Below are 21,209 nucleotides of genomic sequence, written 5' to 3'. Positions count from 1 at the left end.
ATGGTTCACTTCTATTCAGGAACTGTTTCCAGAAAGATGAAGATTATGATTTTTCTTTATATATAAATTTGCTGATAACAAGAGGTAATTTTGCCAACCTTATAGCAACTGTTAATTTGAGATTGCTGTTTTCATTAAGACGTTTTGAAGTCTCCAAATAGTTGTGAACACCATTGTGGACTTTGTGAGATTCTGGGGTCCAGAATTCCCCTGAGGCAGCTATCATTTACCTTCTCTTCATTTGTTTCTCTTCCCAGACCCATCTTGATCAACATAAAACATACTTGAAGAGAAAACAATTCATTAAAAGATGGAATTGGGAGATGATAGAAAAGACAAAGCATTAACTTGGATGGTCAGAATTCCTTCCTTTTTTGGGGGGATACAGATGTGTGGTAAGTGGGGGAAGTTGAGTTATTCTCAGGTTGATGATAAGATTGCATGTTTTACACATCCTCTGACAGATAAATCTGTATAGTTTCCTGAACCAGTGCCAGCAGGGGCTCTACTCAAAGCTGCTAAAAAGTAAAAAAAAAAAAAAAAAAAAAAAGATACAGAAACTAACAAAATAAAGTACAGAGAATCCATGATTTTCCTGTACTTCAAGTTTTACCTCCCTGGAAGTTATGTATCCATGTATTAATGGTTTCTAGGTAGTATGATTAAGGGTGACTTTCTTTTCCTTTTTTATGTTCGCATTTTCTCATTTTTCTATAATAGATACGTAAGATAACTATATAAATACAAAGGGGGAAAGAATGCTGAATATAAAAAGTGAAAATCATTTGAATGTATTTCCTTCTTTTATTTACTTTATTTTCTTAATCGTGTTGTCATCCTTTAAATATCCCTGCTGCAAGGCAATCTATAAACCAGCTGACCCACAAATCAAAATTTCAGGTTTTGTACTACTGTGCTTTACAAACTAAGTTGGCTATTCTCAGTTCTGAAATATGTGAAGAAGTTCAGGTTAGTCTTCCTCACACTGATTCTATTAATAGGAGAAATGTTTCAGATATCTATGTTATATTTTTAAAGAGCAAGACTCCAATTATATGGACAATAAATCTATATTGATAAGAAAAGTCATGAGAAAGAAATATACCAATATATAAATAATTTTAGTTAAAATTTTTTTTTAATGTTTGTTTATTTTTGAGAGAGAGAGAGAGAGAGAAAATGAGCAGGGTAGGGGCAGAGAGAGAGGGAGACACAGAATCTGAAGCAGGCTCCAAGCTCTCAGCTGTCAGCACAGAGCCCGATGCAGGGCTCAAACTCATAAACCCTGAGAGCATAACCTGAGCTGAAGTCAGACGCTTAACTGACTGAGCCACCCAGGCGCCCCAATAATTTTAGTTTTTAACATAATGTATGAAAAAGCACCACAAGTTGGCCTTTGTAGGTGGTCAATTAATGTTAGTTGAATTTCAATTTGTAATCTCACTTTTAAGGAATTTCTCATAAGGACATAATCCAAAGGGGGTGTAATTTATATAAAAATGTACTCAGCATACTCCTAAATGAATGAAAAATTGGAAATGAGCTAAATAGTGAAAAATAAGAGGAGCGCCTGTGGGGCTCAGCCGGTTGAACGTCCAACTTCGACTCAGGTCGTGATCTCGCAGTTTGTGAGTTCAGCCCCGGAATGGGCTCTGTGCTGACAGCTCGGAGCCTGGAGCCTGCTTTAGATTCTGTGTCTCCTTCTCTCTCTGACCCTCCCTGCTTGCACTCTGTCTCTCTGTGTCTCTCTGAAAAATAAATAAACATAAATAAATAAATAAATAAATAAATAAATAAATAAATAAATATTGAAAAATAGGTATACGGTAAATAAACACATTTGGAAGTATTCTCATTGGAATTTAGCTTCTGGGCTGGTAACAGTTTTGCCTTTCATAAATTGTATAAAAATTTCCTGTTTTTCAAGACAATGTTTGACAATAGTTATACATAAAAAATGACATGTAGATATGCATATAACATTCATTGAAAAAAGAAAAGAAAAAGATGTACACAATGATTGCCAATATGAACCAATCTATATCCAGATTGAGGCTAATCAATAATTTATAAGAGATGAAAACGAGTTTAATATTAAATGGATTCCTATGTCCCTTACAATCTGTGAAATCATCTACATGTATACTAATAATTTTCAATGTTTCAACAAAGGAACATTTATTGAAGGCTTTCTGAATAAAGTACATTGAGAGATTACTGGGCCTGTCCTGTTGAGCAGTTTATAGCTACTAGATAAGTAAGGATACTTGAAAGAAATGAAAAATCTGCTTTTGCTTTCCAGTCTTGGACACATTTTCAGAATTCCCGGAATTTCCTATAACATGGCTTAGAGCTTCACAAAGTTCTGGAATGACCACTGGAATTCCTTTTTTTCACTTGATTTTAGTGTTAAAAATCCATTAATCCATTATAGGGGGTTTTATTATGAGATCTGGGCTACCACAGGGCCTCAGTAAATTGGTTCTGGAAGTGGTGGTCTGTGGCAAAGACTTAGATATAGGTAACATTTTTTTCTTAATTCATCACATTTTAAATATGTTTATGCTATAAATTCAGAAAATATGCAACTTTCTATGGCAATTTCCATTTGAAAACAAATAGGACACATTTCCATGCGTTGAGAGCACAACAGAAGTGACATTTTTTATTATGAGCCAAAGAAAAATTGTAAACCAATTTTTGTTAGTAACTGCCTTACAGATTATTTCAAGTTGCAAGTATTTTTTCTACAAATGCTTATATTAACTTGTAGCTAAAAATGCATTAATTTTTTAAAAACCCAATCGTTAACATCTCTGCATTTTTTCTGATCCTCATAAAAGGCTTTTATACATTTCATAACATTCGATCAGTGAATGCATTTGATTGTTTCCTTTTTCTATTTATTGTTATGTCAAATGTATATTTCTGTACATGAAGATTTTTCCTGTTTGCTTTAAATCGATGTTTTTAATCATATATGAGTATTAATTATTTTTGAAAACTAAGTGAATTATACATTTAATTGAAAATTCACCTTTTACATCTCAAAAATGCAGAGATAAGACATTTATTTTTATCTATGAGAGATATTTTTATAGAAAAATCTATACAACCAGGAACATCTTCTCTCCCCTTCTCTCCTACTAATTTTTCTTTTCTTTTTTCTTTTTTAAAATGTTTATGTATTTTTGAGAAAGAGACAGAGTGTGAACAAGGGAGGGGCAGAGAGAGGGAGACACAGAATCTGAAGCAGGCTCCAGGCTCTGAGCCGTCAGCACGGATCCCGATGCGGGGCTCGAACCTATGACCTGTGAGGTCACGACCTGACCCAAAGTCAGATCCTTAATTGACTGAGCCACCCAGGCACCCCTCCTACTCATTTTTCTTCTTCAACTATAAATTCAGTAAAGATATTCACCAGACTTTCTCTGCAGCTCGGTCTCATTAAGGGAGTCCAATCTTGAATCCCAAACTGCCTCCTTGACATGTCATTGAAATGTCTTGATATAAATTAATTTTCTTGATTAATAAATAATATAGGCTCTTAACAAATGCCTATTTGTTTGTCAATGTTTGTGTTTTATATGTAGCCAAAAGGAATTCTTGATTACCTTCATACCAATACATTTTCATCCTTAGAGGGGAGAAAACGTCTTTTGGAGAGAGATTTTTAGCAAAACATGCCTAAAAGTAACAGTAGAAAAGGTAATCAGTATTAACAAGAGAGAGGTTTGTTGTCTTGTGGGTATTCCCACTGAAAAATGTCAAGATCTGTCATCATCCTCCAGGACAGAGTCAAGAATATAAAGTCCTTGCCATGGTGATAGGAGGTAGCAGCAAGTGCAATGGAACTTGGAATCTGAGGGGAGGGTAGAAGATAAAAAAGGAAGACTGAAGAAAAGGGACTTTCAGGTCTTCCCTTTTCCTTACAAAATATGATCTAATTTCTTGACATGACAGAAAAGACTAACTTTCCTGTGATTCCACTCCAGTCTTCCAGGACTAATCAGTACTGAAACAATAGAGCATGTGCATTGGAGTCAAACCGACATGGATTTGAAATCTATTATTTACATTTGCCAGCTGTGTGACCACGGACAAATAACTTTACCTCTCTGACCTTCCACGTCTTCATCTGCTAGTGGAGTTTACGGCAACATCAAGTACAATAACTATTTGAGACACAAACCTCAGCGCCTGACACACATCAGATGTGTAATAAATAATAACTGTTCTCTATTCTCCTGCTCTAGACAAGTAAGCAACCTGACAGGAAAAAACCTATTGATATTGACATTTGGCAGAAAAATTGTCAAAGGAAGTATTAGGACAATGCCAAGAGAGCATCCAGGGTAGATAAGAGCAGGAGGACAGAGAAATACAAGACAGATGTCCTGCTATGAGAAAAATGACCCAAGAGATTATCTCCTGTGTTTGAAAATATGGAGAAAAGACTTAGTTCTGTCAGAAAATTTAGGGATAATTAAGACAAGTCTGAATACTTTTATTAAGAGAATCTTTATGGCTTAGCTGAAAATAGTATTTTATAGTCTTAATAATGAAAACATTGAGTAATAATTTAGCCACAAATGGTGATGTAACTATTTTGAAAAGATGAAGAAAAAGGAAACGTGTTTTCTGTGGGGATTAGAGATCTGAGAGTCTTCCATGGCAGGAAGTTGGCAGGCAATATTTAAAGTGGAAAAAAAAATCAAGAAATAGCACTTAACATGTAATTTACAAATACAGAGGTAAATGCCAGAAGAAATGGCTAAAAGGAGTTGGAAATCCTTGCTTATGCGGAGGGATAGTAGGAGTAGAGTCTGGCAGGACGGACATCTGTTTTTAAAATTCTTGCAGCATTACCTGACTTTTTAAACTATTATTTGAATTACTTGAATTCTAAGAGGGAGGGAGGAAGGGAGAGAGAGAGAGAGAGAGAGAATTGCAGCAGAGAGTTTGAACTCACGAACTGTGAGATCATGACCTGAGCCAAAATTGGACACTTAACCGACTGAGCCACCCAAGCATGCCTGTGATTTGATTATCTGAAGGCAAATCGAGGTCGAGGTCGGAGGGTGTTGTGATTTAAGTATCACTCATATGATGGGATTTTAAAATGACACAGGCAGAGTGATAGAAGAGTCTGGTTTAGAAGGCTGGAGCTGACATTTCCTAACCCAGTTCTTACACAAAGCACCACTCTGCCTTCTGAATTCACAATGCAATGGTGTTTGAGAACTTTTTCAGCTTTTTCTTCTAGAACATCAGCTCCTTTGAGCTTAGGCACCAGGTTTTCTAGATATACGCACCCTATGCAAAGCCTGACACAGTTCTTGGCACGTAGATTGTAGTAAGGGAACATTCAGGAAAAGTACTATTACACTAATTTCTTGTAAAATTTTGTAGAATTTGTTTACAAATTCCCTGTAAAATTCATTTAATGTTTTTATATAAATATTTTCATTAGAAAATGTATATGTAAAAGTAGCATATTAATTGCTTCATCCTCTTTTCTCATTTCTCCCTCTTTTTAAAAAAAAAAATACTGAGTTTATATTAGTTTCTTACCTACTATTTGCTATACCAGACAAGTACTTGGAGTACTTTTATATACTCAATCTTTTTAAAAAATTGTTCTTTTGATTCTTCGACAAATATTTGTTGAGGATTTTTGCCATCATAGGTTCTATGCCAGAGGCTGATAGCAGTGAAAAAGAGATAGCTACCTAGGAAAAGAAAGATTTCAAATAAAAAGTCATGCAACTAATATATAATTATGAATTGTGCTTAAAGAGTTTTAAGTGAGAATTAAAAGAGAGGTTTTCTTATGTATCCTTGGGTTCAGAATTCTGGATCCATTCTTTTCATCTTAGACAATTCAATTTCAAAAAAGTGGGTATACAGACTGGCTTTCTTTAATAAAAGCATAATAGTGTGCCAAGAGGTAACAGACACCCATTATCCACATAGCTTTTTAATCTTTTCTATATTAATTCTTCTATTTATAGTCACTCATTGTGTAAAATGCAGCTGCCTGTAGTATTTCTCCTGGTTGTAAACAACACAACAAAGTCTTAGCTTAATTAAAATACTATAAATAGGGGGAAAAATCCCAATTCCTTTCCCTTTTCTTCTGCTATCAATAGGATTAGAATATTTCTCCATCCAACTCTGCCTTCAGATGCTTATCACAGGCATTCTCAGAACCAGCAGCTAATGAGAGGTATCAGCAAGTCAGGGGGAGAGAGAAAGAGGCTTATTTTCCAATTATGAATGTACCGATTCATTAACACTGACTCAGGCATTCATTTTAGATTCAGGTTGTCATGCACTTGCATTTAAACAATAGTGGCATTGGATCTATGCCATGTTTCATCAACGTAGTATGGGGATGCCATTTATGAACCAGCAGAAAAGGGAGCTGAAAGGAGTAAAATACTCACGGCCAAGTTCAAAATTATGTAAACTTGCTGGAGAATCATGATTATTTTTACTCATCATTGGCAAATCTCAAAATACCTTACAATAATGGCTTATTCTACAAATTTTAAACTAGACACTAAGAAATTCAAAGTGGAGAGGTCATTATCTGGTCTAGTATTACAACCTACCTCAAGACATGGAAGAATTAACAGCAGTGTTAGTTAAAGCGGCAAGTTACAATAGTTTAAATATTAACTCTTACTATTATTCCTCAAAATCTATGAATGTACTCAATATTTTTCTAAAACTATGCCCCCCTTAAGTTACACCACTAGAGTCAGTTTTTAATAAAAAGGATCATATTACCTTAATTGTTTGTTATTGTTCAAGTAACCATCTCAAACAAACTCTTCTCTAAATTTCTAACCTAAATGTGCTTTGGACTTAGGAGAATAATTTATGCTACTATTTATCATATATCAGTAACTTGGACACCACTCTCAGGAATTCTGTCCGTTTACAGACATCATTTGTACTATTATTTTTTTTTCATATTTTTCTTCAAATTGACAAATTTTATGTTAATTAAACAACAAATAATTGATTAAAATCAAGGGATTGGTGTGATAGCTGTATTTTTTTTTTTCAAATAAATACTGAAGAAGAGCCCAGAGTCTACAGCCCATAACTGTTATAAGCTGGAGTGTTAGTTGGAGGCAAGCTACAACTCTCATTCCTTTTAAAGCTACTGAATTTTTTAGTTGTTCATTACTGATCAACTCAGCCCTGAGTGATGAGGAACATACCTTTTCTATTCATAGGCATGTGCTACCCCTCAAATTCTTCATTCAAATTCCCTTCAAATCTTTTAGTGATTCCAAAACTATAAAAGTACAGAGTGAGAATCCAAGAAGCCTAGCAAAAAGCAGCAGCCAGGAGGCAAAGATTTCCATGGCTGTGAGGCGCTGGGGAGAAAGAGTGAAATTCAAATTCTGCCAATTAAGAAGGTTTGAGAAGCACCTGGGTGGTGGAGTCGGTTGAGCATCTGGCTCTTGATTTTGGCTTATGTCACGACCTGCACTGGGCTTTGCACTGACAATGTGGAGCCTGCTTGGGATTCTCTCTCTCTGCCCCTACCCCTGCTCAAAATAAATAAACTTAAAAAAATAAAAAAATAAAAGAGAAGGGTTTGAAGGGCACCTGGGTGGCTCAGTTGGTCAAGTGTTTGACTCTTGATTTCTCCTCAGGTCATGATCTCATGGTCATGAGATTGAGTGCCACGTTGGGCTCTGTGTTTGACATGGAGCTTGCTTAGGATTCTGTCTCTCCCTCTTCCTCTGCCCCTCCTCCAGTCTCTCTCTCTCAAATTAAAAAAATAAAAAGGTTTGATAAACATCTTGGACTTTTCTCTAAAACCTCATGAAAGCCATACCTTATGAGTAAGTTTAGGACTAAGGGATCCAGTCTAGAATTAAATGCAAAATGGAAATAAATCCACTATAACAAAACCTAAAACAAGCTTCTATTTAAGATTAATAGAATACAGACACGTGGTTATCAGAAGAAGAGGGTGGGAGGAGAAAAAAAGTGGAGGAAAATTGGATGGTCAAAATGTATACATTTCTAGTTAAAATGTAAATGAATACTAGAAATGTAACATACAACATAATGACTCCAATTAACAGTGCTAGATGATATATAGGAAAGTTTTCAAGATAGGAAATCCCAAAAGTTCTCCTCACAAGGAGAAAATATTTCTTTTTTTCTTTCTTTTTTGAATATTGTATCTATAGGAGATGATGGAGGTTACCTGAACCTATTGTGATAATCATTTCACAACTAATGTAAGTCAAATTGTCATGGTATACATCTTAAAATTATATAGTATATCAATTATTTCTCAATAAAACTTTAAAAAATAGAATTGATGTGATCTGCCAATAGCTAACTGTTAGTACAAAATCAACTTTCTTTGGAGGAAAGATATAAGAATACATTATCTCAATAATGTATCATCCACAATGTCCAGGATAAAATATTACTAGACATTTGGAGAAATAGGAAAATATAAACTATTAGTCAAAGGAAAAACATAGTCAAGAAAAGTAACCCCACAGATGACCCTTATGTTAGCATTAAGACAGGGATTTTATTTTATTTTATTTTATTTTATTTTATTTTATTTTATTTTATTTTATTTAAAACAAATTTTTTTTAACATTTATTTATTTTTGAGACAGGGAGAGACAGCATGAATGGGGGAGGGTCAGAGAGAGAGGGAGACACAGAATTTGAAACAGGCTGCAGGCTCTGAGCTGTCAGCACAGAGCCTGATGCGGGGCTTGAACTCACAGACCGCGAGATCATGACCTGAGCTGAAGTCAGATGCTTAACCGACTGAGCCACCCAGGCGCCCCAAGACAGGGATTTTAAAACAGCTCTTCTAAATATGTTAAAGGACCATAACTGAAAGATGAACAAGGTGGATAAAGAGGGAATCCCAAAAGAGAAATGGGAACTGTAAAATAATCAACTTGAGATGCTAGAGCTGAAAAATACAATATCAAAAAAGAAAGGGCACCTGGGTGGCTCAGTCAGGTAAGCATCCGACTCTTGGTTTTGGGTCAGGTCATGATTTCTTGAGACTGAGCCCCACATCAGATTCTGCACTGATAGTGCACAGCCTGCTTAAGATCCTCTCTCTCTCTCTCTCTCATAATGAGTAAACATAAAAAAAAGTAAAAATCACTAGATAGATTTTGAAAGATTAGACACTATAGAAAAAAAAAGAACAATTTGTGGTTTTTATTTATTTTTTTTAAATTTTCTTAATGTTTATTTATTGAGAAAGAGAGAGAGAGAGAGCAAGCAGGGGAGGGGCAGAGAGAGAGGGAGACAGAATCGGAAGCAGGCTCCAGGCTCTGAGCTGTTAGCACAGAGGCCAACACAGGGATTGAACCCACAAACTGTGAGATCATGGCCTGAGCTGAAGTCGGACAGATGCTCAACCAACTGAGCCACCCAGGTGCCCCCAAAAGAGACAATTTGAAGATAAGTAAATAGAAATTACCCAAGCTGAAGAAAAGAGAAAAAAAATGTTGAAAAAAGTAGTCAAACTGCAGTAATGTGTGGGACAGTAGGCTGACATATGTGTAATTAATTAAAGGTCCAGAAAGAAAGGAGGGGGAGAGAGTATAGGGTAGACATTTTTTTTTTAGAACAAAAAAAAAAAAAGAATTTTTCTTTTTGGGAAATGTGATGAAAAACTTCCTTAATTTAATATAAATACATAAACCCACAACTCCAAGTAGTTAGAGAATTCCTAAATGGGTAAATACAAATACCAAATCTTTTATTTATTTATTTATTAAAAAAAATTTTTTTGCATTTATTTATTTTTATTTATTTTTTTTTAAATTTTTTTTCAACGTTTTTATTTATTTTTGGGACAGAGAGAGACAGAGCATGAACGGGGGAGGGGCAGAGAGAGAGGGAGACACAGAATCGGAAACAGGCTCCAGGCTCTGAGCCATCAGCCCAGAGCCTGACGCGGGGCTCGAACTCACTGACCGCGAGATCGTGACCTGGCTGAAGCCGGACGCTTAACCGACTGCGCCACCCAGGTGCCCCAGCATTTATTTATTTTTGAGAGACAGAGACAGAGCACGAGCAGGGGAGGGGCAGAGAGAGAAGGAGACACAGAATGCGAAGCAGACTCCAAACTCTGAGCTGTCAGAGCCCAACATGTTGAGCACAGAGCCCAACATGGAGCTCGAATCCACGAACTGTGAGATCATGATCTGAGCCAAAGTCAGACAGTCAACCAACTGAGCCACCCAGGTGCCCCACAAATACCAAATCTAAGCGAATGATAGTCTAACTACTAAAACCAAAGATAAAGATAAAAGTTTCAGAAAAGAAAAATACATAATAATTTTATTTTTCATTACAAAATAAGAAAGCTACCAATTAGCTCCATTACCAATATCAAGAATGAGTTAAAAATTTTTTAATGTTTATTTATTTTTGACAGAGAGAGAGAGAGCAAGCGAGCATGAGCAGGGGAGGGGCAGAGAGAGTGGGAGACACAGAACTGGAAGCGGGATCCAGGTTCTGGGCTGTCAGTACAGAGCCAGATGCAGGGCTTGAACTCACGAACTGTGAGATCGTGACCTGAGCCAAAGTCAGAAGCTTAACCGACTAAGCCACCCAGGTGACCTGAGAATGATTTTTAAAAAAAGGGCATAACTTCAGATTCTACAGGCATTAAAATGGTATAATAAAAGGATGCTATACATAACTTCATGTTAGTAAATTCACCATCTGCCAGGAAATGGACACATTTCTTAAGAATCACCAATTACGAAAACTTACAACTTACAAAAGAAGAAATAAAAAAACATGCAGTGTCCTACATCTATTTAGAAATTGAATATGTAATTTAAAAATTTCCTATAGAGAAAACTCTATAGTGAACTCAATCACACATCTAAGGAATAAATAAAATGCCAGTTTTAGACAAATTATTTCTGAAAATAGAGGGAAGAGGAACTTTTTCCAACCCATTTTATGAGGTCAGTAAATCCTGATAGCAAACATTGACAAAGATAGTACCAAAACAGAAAACTAAAGATCAATATCCTTCGTGCAAAATAGATGCAAAAATTCTTAGCACAATATTAACAAATTCATTCTTGCAATATATAAAAAGAGTGATACATTATGAACAATAGGGTGCTTCCAGGAATGCAAGGTTGTTTTAACACTTAAAAATTAATTAATGTGGGGCACCTGGGTGGCTTAGTCAGTTTGTGAGATTGAGCTCAGTGTGGAGCCTGCTTGGGATTCTCTCATCCTTCTCTCTCTGTCCCTCCCCTGCTCACGCTCTCTCTCTTTAAAAGTAAATACATAAACATTGAAAAATAATCAATTATGGGCACTGGGTAGCTCAGTCAGTTCAGCATTCGACTTTGGCTCAGGTCATGATTTAATGGTTTGTGAGTTCAAGCCCTGCATCAGACTCTGTGCTGACAGCTCAGAGCCTGGAGCCTGCTTCATATTCTGTGTCTCCCTCTTTCTCTGCCCCTCCCCTGCTCGCCCTCTGTCTGTCTCTCTCTCAAAAATAAATAAATTTTTTTAATTAAAAAAATAATCAATTGGGGCGCCTGGGTGGCGCAGTCGGTTAAGCGTCCGACTTCAACCAGGTCACGATCTCACGGTCCGTGAGTTCGAGCCCCGCGTCAGGCTCTGGGCTGATGGCTCAGAGCCTGGAGCCTGTTTCCGATTCTGTGTCTCCCTCTCTCTCTGCCCCTCGCCCGTTCATGCTCTGTCTCTCTCTGTCCCAAAAATAAATAAACGTTGAAAAAAAAAAATTAAAATAAAAAAAAAATAATCAATTAATGTGATTCACCACATTAATAAAAGATAAATATATAAATAAAAGAGAAAAATAATATAATCATTTTGATAGTTGCAGAAAAAGCATTTGAAAAAAATTCACCATCTTTTCTTGAGAAGAGTTTCAGCAAAGTGGGACTAGAAGGGAACTTCCTCAATCTAATAAGAATACCTCTGAAAAACCTATGTCTAACATTCATCCTTAATGAAAGAATGAATCCTTTCCTTCTGAGATTGGACAAGCCCATATGTTCTCACTATTTAAATGTTAAAACTATAAATCTCACAGAAGAAAACATAGGAGAATATCTATACACAATTTGCATAGCCAAAATTTCTTAGCTATGACATTAAGGAAAACTTAAAAAGTGAAAATGTAAGCTATAGAAAGAAAGAAAGCATTCCCAATACATTACCAGCAAATCACTACTGAAAACACACACACACACAAATTTAAATAGGTTAAAAACCTGCAGAGTCAGTTCATGGAAGAGGATATATATATATATATATATATATATATATATATATATATATAGATGATCAATAAATACATAAAAAGATTCTCAACATCATTAGTCATCAGATAAATGCAAATTACAGCCACAGTTAAATACTACCTCATAATGGCTAAAATGTAAAAGATTACAAGACTGATAACACTAGATGTTGGGAAGGATACTGTTATGGGTTGGACTGTGTCCCACCAAAAAAGATGTTGAAGTCCTAACCCCTAGTACCTCAGAATGTGACCTTATTTGGAAACAGGATCATTGCAGATGTAACTAGGTATGTGGTGAATCACAACATGGACCCCTAATCCAGTATGACTGCTGTCCTTATAAGAAGATGGCTATTAAAGACAGATACAAAGAGGAAGTCATGTAAAGATGGAGGCAGAGATTAGAGTGATAGAAGCCAAGGAACATCTGGGGCTACCAGTAGCTGGAAGAGAAAAAAAGATCCTCTCCTGAAGCCTTTATGGGGGGAGCACAGCCTTCCTAATATCTTGATTTTGGACGTCTAGCCTCTAGAACTGGGAGACAATAGATTCAGTTGTTTTAAGCGACCCAGTTTGTGATACTTTATTGTGGCCACCCTAGGAAATGTATATAGTTATTTTTTTTTAAGTTTATTTATGTATTTTGAGAAAGAGAGAGAGAGCGAGTGAGCAAGCACACACACAGACAATTGGGGGAGGGGCAGAGAGGGAGAGAGAGAGAGAATCCCAAACAGGCTCCACACTGTCAGCACAGAGCCACACATGGGGCCTGAACTTGGGAACTGTGAGATCATGACCTGAGCCAAAATCAAGAGTCAGACGCTTAACTGACTGAGCCACCCTGGCACCTCAGAAATGTGTATAGTGATAAAACAACTGGAACTTCTAGATATTCCATATATTTCTTATTAAGTTAAACATACACTCGGGGCGCCTGGGTGGCGCAGTCGGTTAAGCGTCAGACTTCAGCCAGGTCACGATCTCGCGGTCCAGGAGTTCGAGCCCCGCGTCAGGCTCTGGGCTGATGGCTCAGAGCCTGGAGCCTGTTTCCGATTCTGTGTCTTCCTCTCTCTCTGCCCCTCCCCCGTTCATGCTCTCTCTCTCTCTCTCTCTGTCCCAAAGATAGATAAACGTTGAAAAACAAAAAACAAAAAACAAAAAACAAAAAAAAAAAAAAAAAAAAAAAAACATACACTCACTATATGACTCAGTAATTCTGCTCTTAGGGTATATATCTAAAAGAAATGAGATTATATGTCCACAGAAAACTTGTACATGAATGTTCATAGCAACTTTCATTATAGTAATCACAAATCGACATATATAGAAGGTCCATGAACGGGAGATTAGATAGAGAATATGGTATATTCATAATATTTAACACTACTCAGAAACATAAATGAACTGCTCATAAATGCAACAATACAGATGAATCTCAAAAACATGCTTAGTAAAAGATGCCAGACACAATATTGAACACATTGGCTAATTCCATTTATCTGAAAGTCAAGATAAGCAAAATTAAGCTATTATGATAGAAATCAGAACAATGGTTCCTTCTGCAGGTTTACAGAGAAAGGTTCAGGAAGAATGTTCAGATGTGATGGAAATAGTCTATATCATGATTAAGGTGCTGGTTATGTGGATGTAAACATTCATCAAAACTTTTGTCACTCTCTTTCCTGCCTGCTCCCTCTTCTCCCCAAGGGCTGCTCTGGGAGAACCACGCTCCCTCAGAGCTCCCAGCTCCTGCTGAGCTAGTGCCTCCATCATCTCTCTTCAGCCACAGTCATGATCACATAACCAGACCTCATCAGCCATGATGAGATGTTCTACAATATCTATAAGATCCGGAAGATGGGCCATGGGTTGTGCCTACAGGTGGAGGGAAAAGGGTGAGTAGGACAGAGGGTAACATTGATGACTTGCTCATTGGTGGAAATGATGGCGCTAAAAACTCTACTGAAAACACAGTAGTCACTGGTGTCCATGTCGTCATGAACCATTACTTGCAGGAAACCAGCTTCACAAAAGAAGCCTATAAGAAGTACCTCAAAGACTACATGAAATCAATCAAAGGCAAACTTGAAGAACAGAGGCCGGAAAGAGTAAAACCTTTTACGACAGGGGCTATGGAACACATTAAGCACATCTTTGCTAATTTCAAAAAAAAAAAATACTGGTTCTTCATTGGTCAAAACGTGACTCCAGATGGCATGGCTGCTAGGCTGGACTACCATGAGGATGGTGTGACCCTATTTAAGATTTTCTTTAAGGATGGTTTAGAAATGGAAAACAGTTAACAAATTTGGCTGTGACTTTGTTGTCATAACCAGCCGCTACCCTTCATCCTCACAACACCTTGCAACTTAGGCAAAGGGGACTGATGCCATCTTGAACCCTTCAGTTATTTTTGACCTTGACTTATTTGGAGCAAAGGCATTGCTTTCAAGAAAAAAAACAATGTCATGTAGGTTGTCTAAAAATAAAATGCATTTAAACTCATTTGAGAGAATGCCTCTTAGCTTAATACATATTTAAGTCCATCCTGTGTAGTGTGCTGGAGAAGCTAGTGCCTGGTTGTAGACTACTGCGAGAAAGCATAAGGCTGCCAGCAGATAACTTCTACAGTGAAAGCTACTTCTGGGACTGGAACCTAAAAAACGAGAACCAAAAAAATCTTAATTCTGAGTCCAAGTAAAGGGAAAGACCATGCTGGTAGCTGTGCCAACATTTGGAGTGGATTCCTTACACATTTCATCCCCTACAAACGGAAGTAGTTAACACTGGAAGAGATTACCGAGAGAATAAAAAGAGATGAATAAAGTTGGAAGCAAAATAGCAACAAAACAAATCTCACTCATACTTAAGATTTTTGTATTTATTGTATATAAATTATATCTCTATAAGAGTAATTATCGAAAAAAACCCTCTCAGTAGAAACATAAAAAGCAAAGTTTGACTTGCACTCCTCGTTAGAATGGAGAAATACGGGGTGGGTCGAATCTCCTGTCAAGGACGATGAGAAAAGCCAGCTAAAATACAAAAGCCATCAATGTCAAACTTTGGAGAACTGTAGGAGCAATGAAGATTAGAAGGATTAAGATTCCAAAGACAGAAAACCATGGGATCTGAGGGAAGGGTCTGCAGATGCGTTCTCTTTAGGAGTTTTGGCCAGATTTTTGGCAAGCAAGAGGGTGACAAGCCAGACTTTGCCCAGAGTGAAGTGGCTGCTGGAGTCAGAGAAAGCTGAGGTTTTGGGGCCTTCACACGGCTACAGAGACAGAAGTGTAGACTTGATGAGTCTCAATACCAATTTTCTGTTCCAGATTTGCTGAATCCCACATGGCTGGAGGCTAAAGAGCAAGGGAAAAAAATTCTCATATTTACTTAGGAAATTCTACAGTCTGGTCCTCGATTTACCTTTTTTTTTTTTTTTTTTTTGAATTTTTGTAATGTTTATTTTTGAGAGAGAGACAGAGCACAAGCAGGGGAGGGGCAGAGAGAGAGGGAGATGCAGAATCCAAAGCAGGCTCCAGGCTCTGAGCTGTTAGCACAGAGGCCAACATGGGGCTTGAACCCACGAACTGTGAGATCATGACCTGAGCCGAAGTTGGAAGCTTAACCCACTGAGCCACTCAGGTGCCCCTTGATTTACCTTTTTGACTTTATTTTTGAATGTATCATAACATGTAGATGCTAATCAGAAGGAATATTTCTTCTTCCCTTCCCTGCCCTTCCCTGCCTTTTTTGCCTTGTTAATGACAGTTTCTATGCCTAGATGGCCTTTTCCATTACTTGTCTTGAAATATGAAAAACAATCTGTTCTTCAAAACCAACTCAAATACTTTTTGTGTGACATTAGGAACATATCTTACTTATTCTGAACCTCAGTGTTCTCTAACAAATGATGATGAAATATACCTGCAAGATTGTGGTAAATGTTAAAAGAGATAATATAAGTGAAAATATCATATTGAGTACCTAGCACATAAAAGTTCTTCAAAAAATTATTCTTCACAAAGGAAATATACAATAAACTATATTTTTATCTACTAATGAAAGAGAAAATGAAGGTTAAAAAAATATCATTTATAAAGCATAAAAACACAAACTACATAAGAATATATTATAGCAAAAATTTTGCCAGAGCTCTATACTGAAAGCTAGAAAACATTGCTGAAAATAAAGAACTAAATAAAGAGATATATATCATGGTTATGAATTAGAAAATTAAATATTTTAAAGATATAAATTTCCCCAAAAGGTAATATATAAATTCAAAACGCATCCAATCAAAATTCCAGGTTTGTTTGTTTTTTTGCAGAAATTATGAACTATTTTACTTATTTGTTTTAATTTCAGATTTATTGAGGTATAATTGACATATAAAATTATGAAGATGATTTTAATTTTATGTGGAAATACAAAGGGTTCAGGATTTCTAAGGAATTCTTGAAAATTCTCCCTCTTCCCTTCTTTCCCACTTGCATGAGCTCTCTCTCTCTCTCAAATTAAAAAAAAAAAAGAGAGAGAGAGAGAAGGGGTACCTGGGTGGCTCAGTCGGTTAAGTGTCCGACTTCAGCTCAGGTCATGATCTCACGGTTTGTGAGTTCAAGGCCCGCATCCAGCTCTGTGCTGACAGCTCAGAGCCTGGAGCCTGCTTCAGATTCTGAGTCTCCCTCTCTCTCTGCTCCTGCCCTGCTCACGCTCTGTCTCTCAAAAAGTGAACAAACATTAAAAAATATAAAAAAAAAAAAACAAAAGGAAAGATCTATGACAAGAATGAATCTAATAAAGAAAATGTTGAGCAAAAAAAGACACAAAAGAATACATAGTGTAGGATTCTATTTATATAAAATACAAAAAGCCAAAATTCATCTACGCTATCAGAAGTCAGGATAGTAGTTTCCTGAGGGAGAAGTAGTGACTGAGTGGGAGCCCAAAGAGTTTTCAGGGGGAGGGGGTGGTGGTTATAGTTTGATCTGAATGCTGGTTGCATGCATGTGTTCAGTTTGTGAAAATTGTCAACTGTATACTTGGGATAAATGTACTTTCTGTATGTGTATTACATTTTAACATAAAATTAAAAAATAATCTTTCTCATCCCTTTTCTTTCCTTCCCTTCACAGATGCCCTCAGCTAGAATTATAACTGGTTTTATTGAATGAACCATCACTAGAAAGATATACTCAGACAGCAACAATTTTCTTTCTCTCCTCCTATTCCTTAGTTTAAACCCTTCCTGGATAAAATACTGTGCAGGTCCCATGGCTTTTCCAGTCACGCTTAGATAATAAATAGTCCCTTTGTTTTGGCATTAAAAAGTCCACTCTAGCCTAATAATCACATAACTTAAGCCTGGTCCAGGGTAACCATCATAACTTCAAACTCCTGTCCAATATAAAGCTTCTCTTTTCTCCCAGTGGGGGCCTGACCTAGGCGGGAAAGCCCACAGAGGAGGCGGCGATGTTCCTGCTCGGCTTTTTCATCAGTTCCCAGCTACCCCTTCTGCTCACTGGCTGCTGGCTTGTCTAAGCCCTTAGATTCAGGCCAAGGCACAGGGGATTAGGGGAAATGGCACTGTTTTATATGGCCGGAGCAGCTGCAGTGTACTTTGCTCCCCCGGATGCTGGCTCTCATGAAGTGCTTTTGTGGGTTTTCTGGAGAGCATCCCACTGAGACCTCAGATGGCAGTCCCCCCCCCCCCCCCCCCCGCTCCCATTTACACGATGCTTGTCCTCCAGCAGCTGCTCTATGAGCTGCTCCCAGGCCTGGGCTTCCAAACACACCCTACACAGATCCTCTCAGTTGGGTCCTTTCTCCTTGCTGGGTAGTCTCCTTGAGCATGATCCATTTTGAGAAGATTTCAGATGAGCTCCTTCTCATGGGATGTACATCTTTCCTTCCTGGGAAACACAAATGTTTGCCCTGCTGTTTCTGGAACTGCAGCTTGTTGCCAATACATTCTTCCTTCTGTACTCTGCTGTGGGCTAGTCGCTCACCTTTAGATGACTGGATTGGGTTAATGTGCAGGTCTTCATGTCCCCCAAACTTCCGGGGTGCCCTGAGAACTCCATCACCTGGCTTGAGCTGAAGGAAAGCAACTCCTTTTCTTCTATCTACAGAGTCAGTGGGTGGGCAATTCATAGCACACTGACTATTCTGTCCAAAGAAATCCCCTCCTATCTGGCCTTTGGGACATGGTCTCTTCTCTGCTCTCTAGGTGGATCTCTTAGAATCTTGCTCTAGGGCAGTGGAGATACAGTTGGGAACTGGGCTCCTATTGGATTGTTCTCAAAGTGAGACAGCAAGTCTCACTTTAACATCCTCTTACATAATTAATCTCTTTCCTCTTCTCATCTATCAGTTTTTCTCTCTTGACCTTTGTCACTTTCAATCTTGTGTTCCTGTTATTGATGTGTGTATCAAACTTCCTCTTCTAAACTATAGGTTTTTGGGGAATAGGGTTCAAAGATGATTTAACTTTGTATCCCCTGTAAAACTTAGTGGAGCACTGGTACAGAGTTGGAGCTTAATGTATATGAAGGTAATGAAGAGCTAAATAATTAGAACTGCCTCCTGCAGGACTGGATACTTTGAGCAGGGCTAAACCTGATCTTTTGTTTAGTACCCCAAGGATTTTCTGATTCTGTAAGCCATGTTTAAATTTTTTTTTAACGTTTATTCATTTTTGAGAGACCGAGAGAGACAGAGCATGAGTGGGGGAGGAGCAGAGAGAGAGGGAGACACAATCCGAAGCAGCCCCCAGGCTCTGAGCTGTCAGCAGAGCCCCATGTGGGGCTTGTACTCACAGCCCATGGGATCATGACGTGAGCTGAAGTCAGACACTTAACCAACTGAGCCATCCAAGCGCCCCTCTGTAGGCCATGTTTAAATTTTTTTTTTCAACGTTTATTTATTTATTTTTGGGACAGAGAGAGACAGAGCATGAACGGGCGAGGGGCAGAGAGAGAGGGAGACACAGAATCGGAAACAGGCTCCAGGCTCTGAGCCATCAGCCCAGAGCCCGACGCGGGGCTCGAACTCACGGACCGCGAGATCGTGACCTGGCTGAAGTCGGACGCTTAACCGACTGCGCCACCCAGGCGCCCCATGTAGGCCATGTTTAAAACACACTCATTCATTTGCTGTTCACTCAACAAATACTTTTTGAGAATTTATTATGTGCCAGGTACTGGGTAAATGATTGGAAATAAAAGAGACATGGCCTGTACCCTTTTGGAGTTTAGAATTGAATTGGTAGGAATTTGACATGAGAGAGGAGTAAGCTTTGGCTAGGAGGATAGGAAGAAGAACCAATCCCTGAAGGGAAAAACTGCCAAGTACTCTTGACTCAGAAGTGAGAATGTGTAGATATGTCCAGAGAGAGAGTGTAGGCAAGCCAAGCCATAACAGAGCAGCCTGGAACAAGCATAGTCCAGGCTTGGTCAGTGTTGTTGTGGAGGATGAAGTGATTCTACAGAACAGACACAGATAGGCTTGGGCAAACAACAGCTGTCTCTGAGGGTGGCTCTGAAACCTGGTTTACTTCAGCATGGGAAGTCATATTCCTTAAAAATATGATTTACAGTGTCCTCTAAATCCTTTGTAAGTGTACTCATCTTGGTTAATGAATATAAGCACTGAGGTATCTTTTTGAAGCCTGTTTGTGGTAGTATCTGTCTCTCAATTGACAACTGTCAATTTTATATGATATTTATATGTTCTTGTTTCATGATGTCATTGTTATCTCCCTACTGCACTGGCTTTCTCTCTGTCTCTCTCTCTGTCTTTCTCTCTCTCTCTCTCTCTCTCCCACACACATACACACACACACACACACACACACACACACACACACACACACACCTCAAGAAACTCACGCTATTTAGCTGCTCTGAAGCCAGGTACTTACCTTTCATTAAACTGCCTGACAAGGAATTTGAAAAGTGACCTTGGGGAAAGAATATGGATTATCCCAACTGAACCTTAAACAAAATCATGCCAAGTTTGCCTGAGGGAACAAAGGAATTCTGCAAAAATAGGCTGAATGGGTCACATTTTCTCACCATGAGAATATCATGCACAATCATCTCAGCAGCAAAACTCAAAGCCACATGAAGAACCAAGCATGTGTGGTCTGGAATATTAACAATACATTTTAATTTGAAGGCATTTTTGCCTGTAGGGCTTTGGGCACTTAAACAGAAAAAATAACTAAAAACAAAAGAAGATCAAACAAAATGACAGGCCAATCATAATCTCTAGTTTACAAGCAAAGAACTGTCATGACTCCTAATAACATGTGAATAAGGAAGATTTAAGGAGTGTTGTAAAATGGAATAAAAGGTATTAAAAACAGAGAAGAAACAAGTTTCATAATGCCATTACTTATTGGTGCAAAATGACTCTAAGTTACCCACTGACTAATGCAGTATAACTTGCAAACCATGGGGAACTCAAAAAGGATCCAAGCACTAACATTGAGCCTTAGCATTCAAGGTGCACTCTGGTAGCTGGGTTTATATTTTATGTGGCAAGAAAAGTCCTTCCAATATTTTGTGGTCCTGGAAAGCATCAGTAGTCAGAGTTACATCATGGCTGTGGTCCATGCCACAGGTGAAGGTCAAGGACATGGCTAGAATAAGCATCGACAGGGAAGTTGGAAAGGATGTGTAAGGAGAGAGAAGCAAGCGGTCACCAGTGGCTAAGATTAGGTGGACAGGAATGGGAACATACTATTTGGTGCAGGAAGTGGAATTCTAAAACACAGTGCAGGAGCCAGGTCTTATAGCCAGAAAGAGAATGGGTTCTTGGAAATATCAACACCAACCAAAAGGCCAAGGCACAGAGCCCAGTGGAGATAGCAAGTCATGAA

At 38.0% G+C, this 21,209-nt stretch overlaps 1 pseudogene; it reads left to right on the top strand.

Moving 5' to 3' along the window:
* The first annotated feature begins 14,119 nt into the window (after nt 1-14,119).
* Nucleotides 14,120-14,631, top strand: LOC112863935 (translationally-controlled tumor protein-like; annotated as a pseudogene).
* Nucleotides 14,632-21,209: the final 6,578 nt, after the last annotated feature.

The sequence above is a fragment of the Puma concolor genome, chromosome C1, assembly GCF_028749965.1.
Source record: "Puma concolor isolate L17-30 chromosome C1, mPumCon1.1.hap2, whole genome shotgun sequence".
NCBI classification, from domain to species: Eukaryota; Metazoa; Chordata; class Mammalia; order Carnivora; family Felidae; genus Puma; species Puma concolor.
Note: the sequence above shows the minus strand (reverse complement) of the source record. Positions and strands in the feature narration are given on the sequence as shown.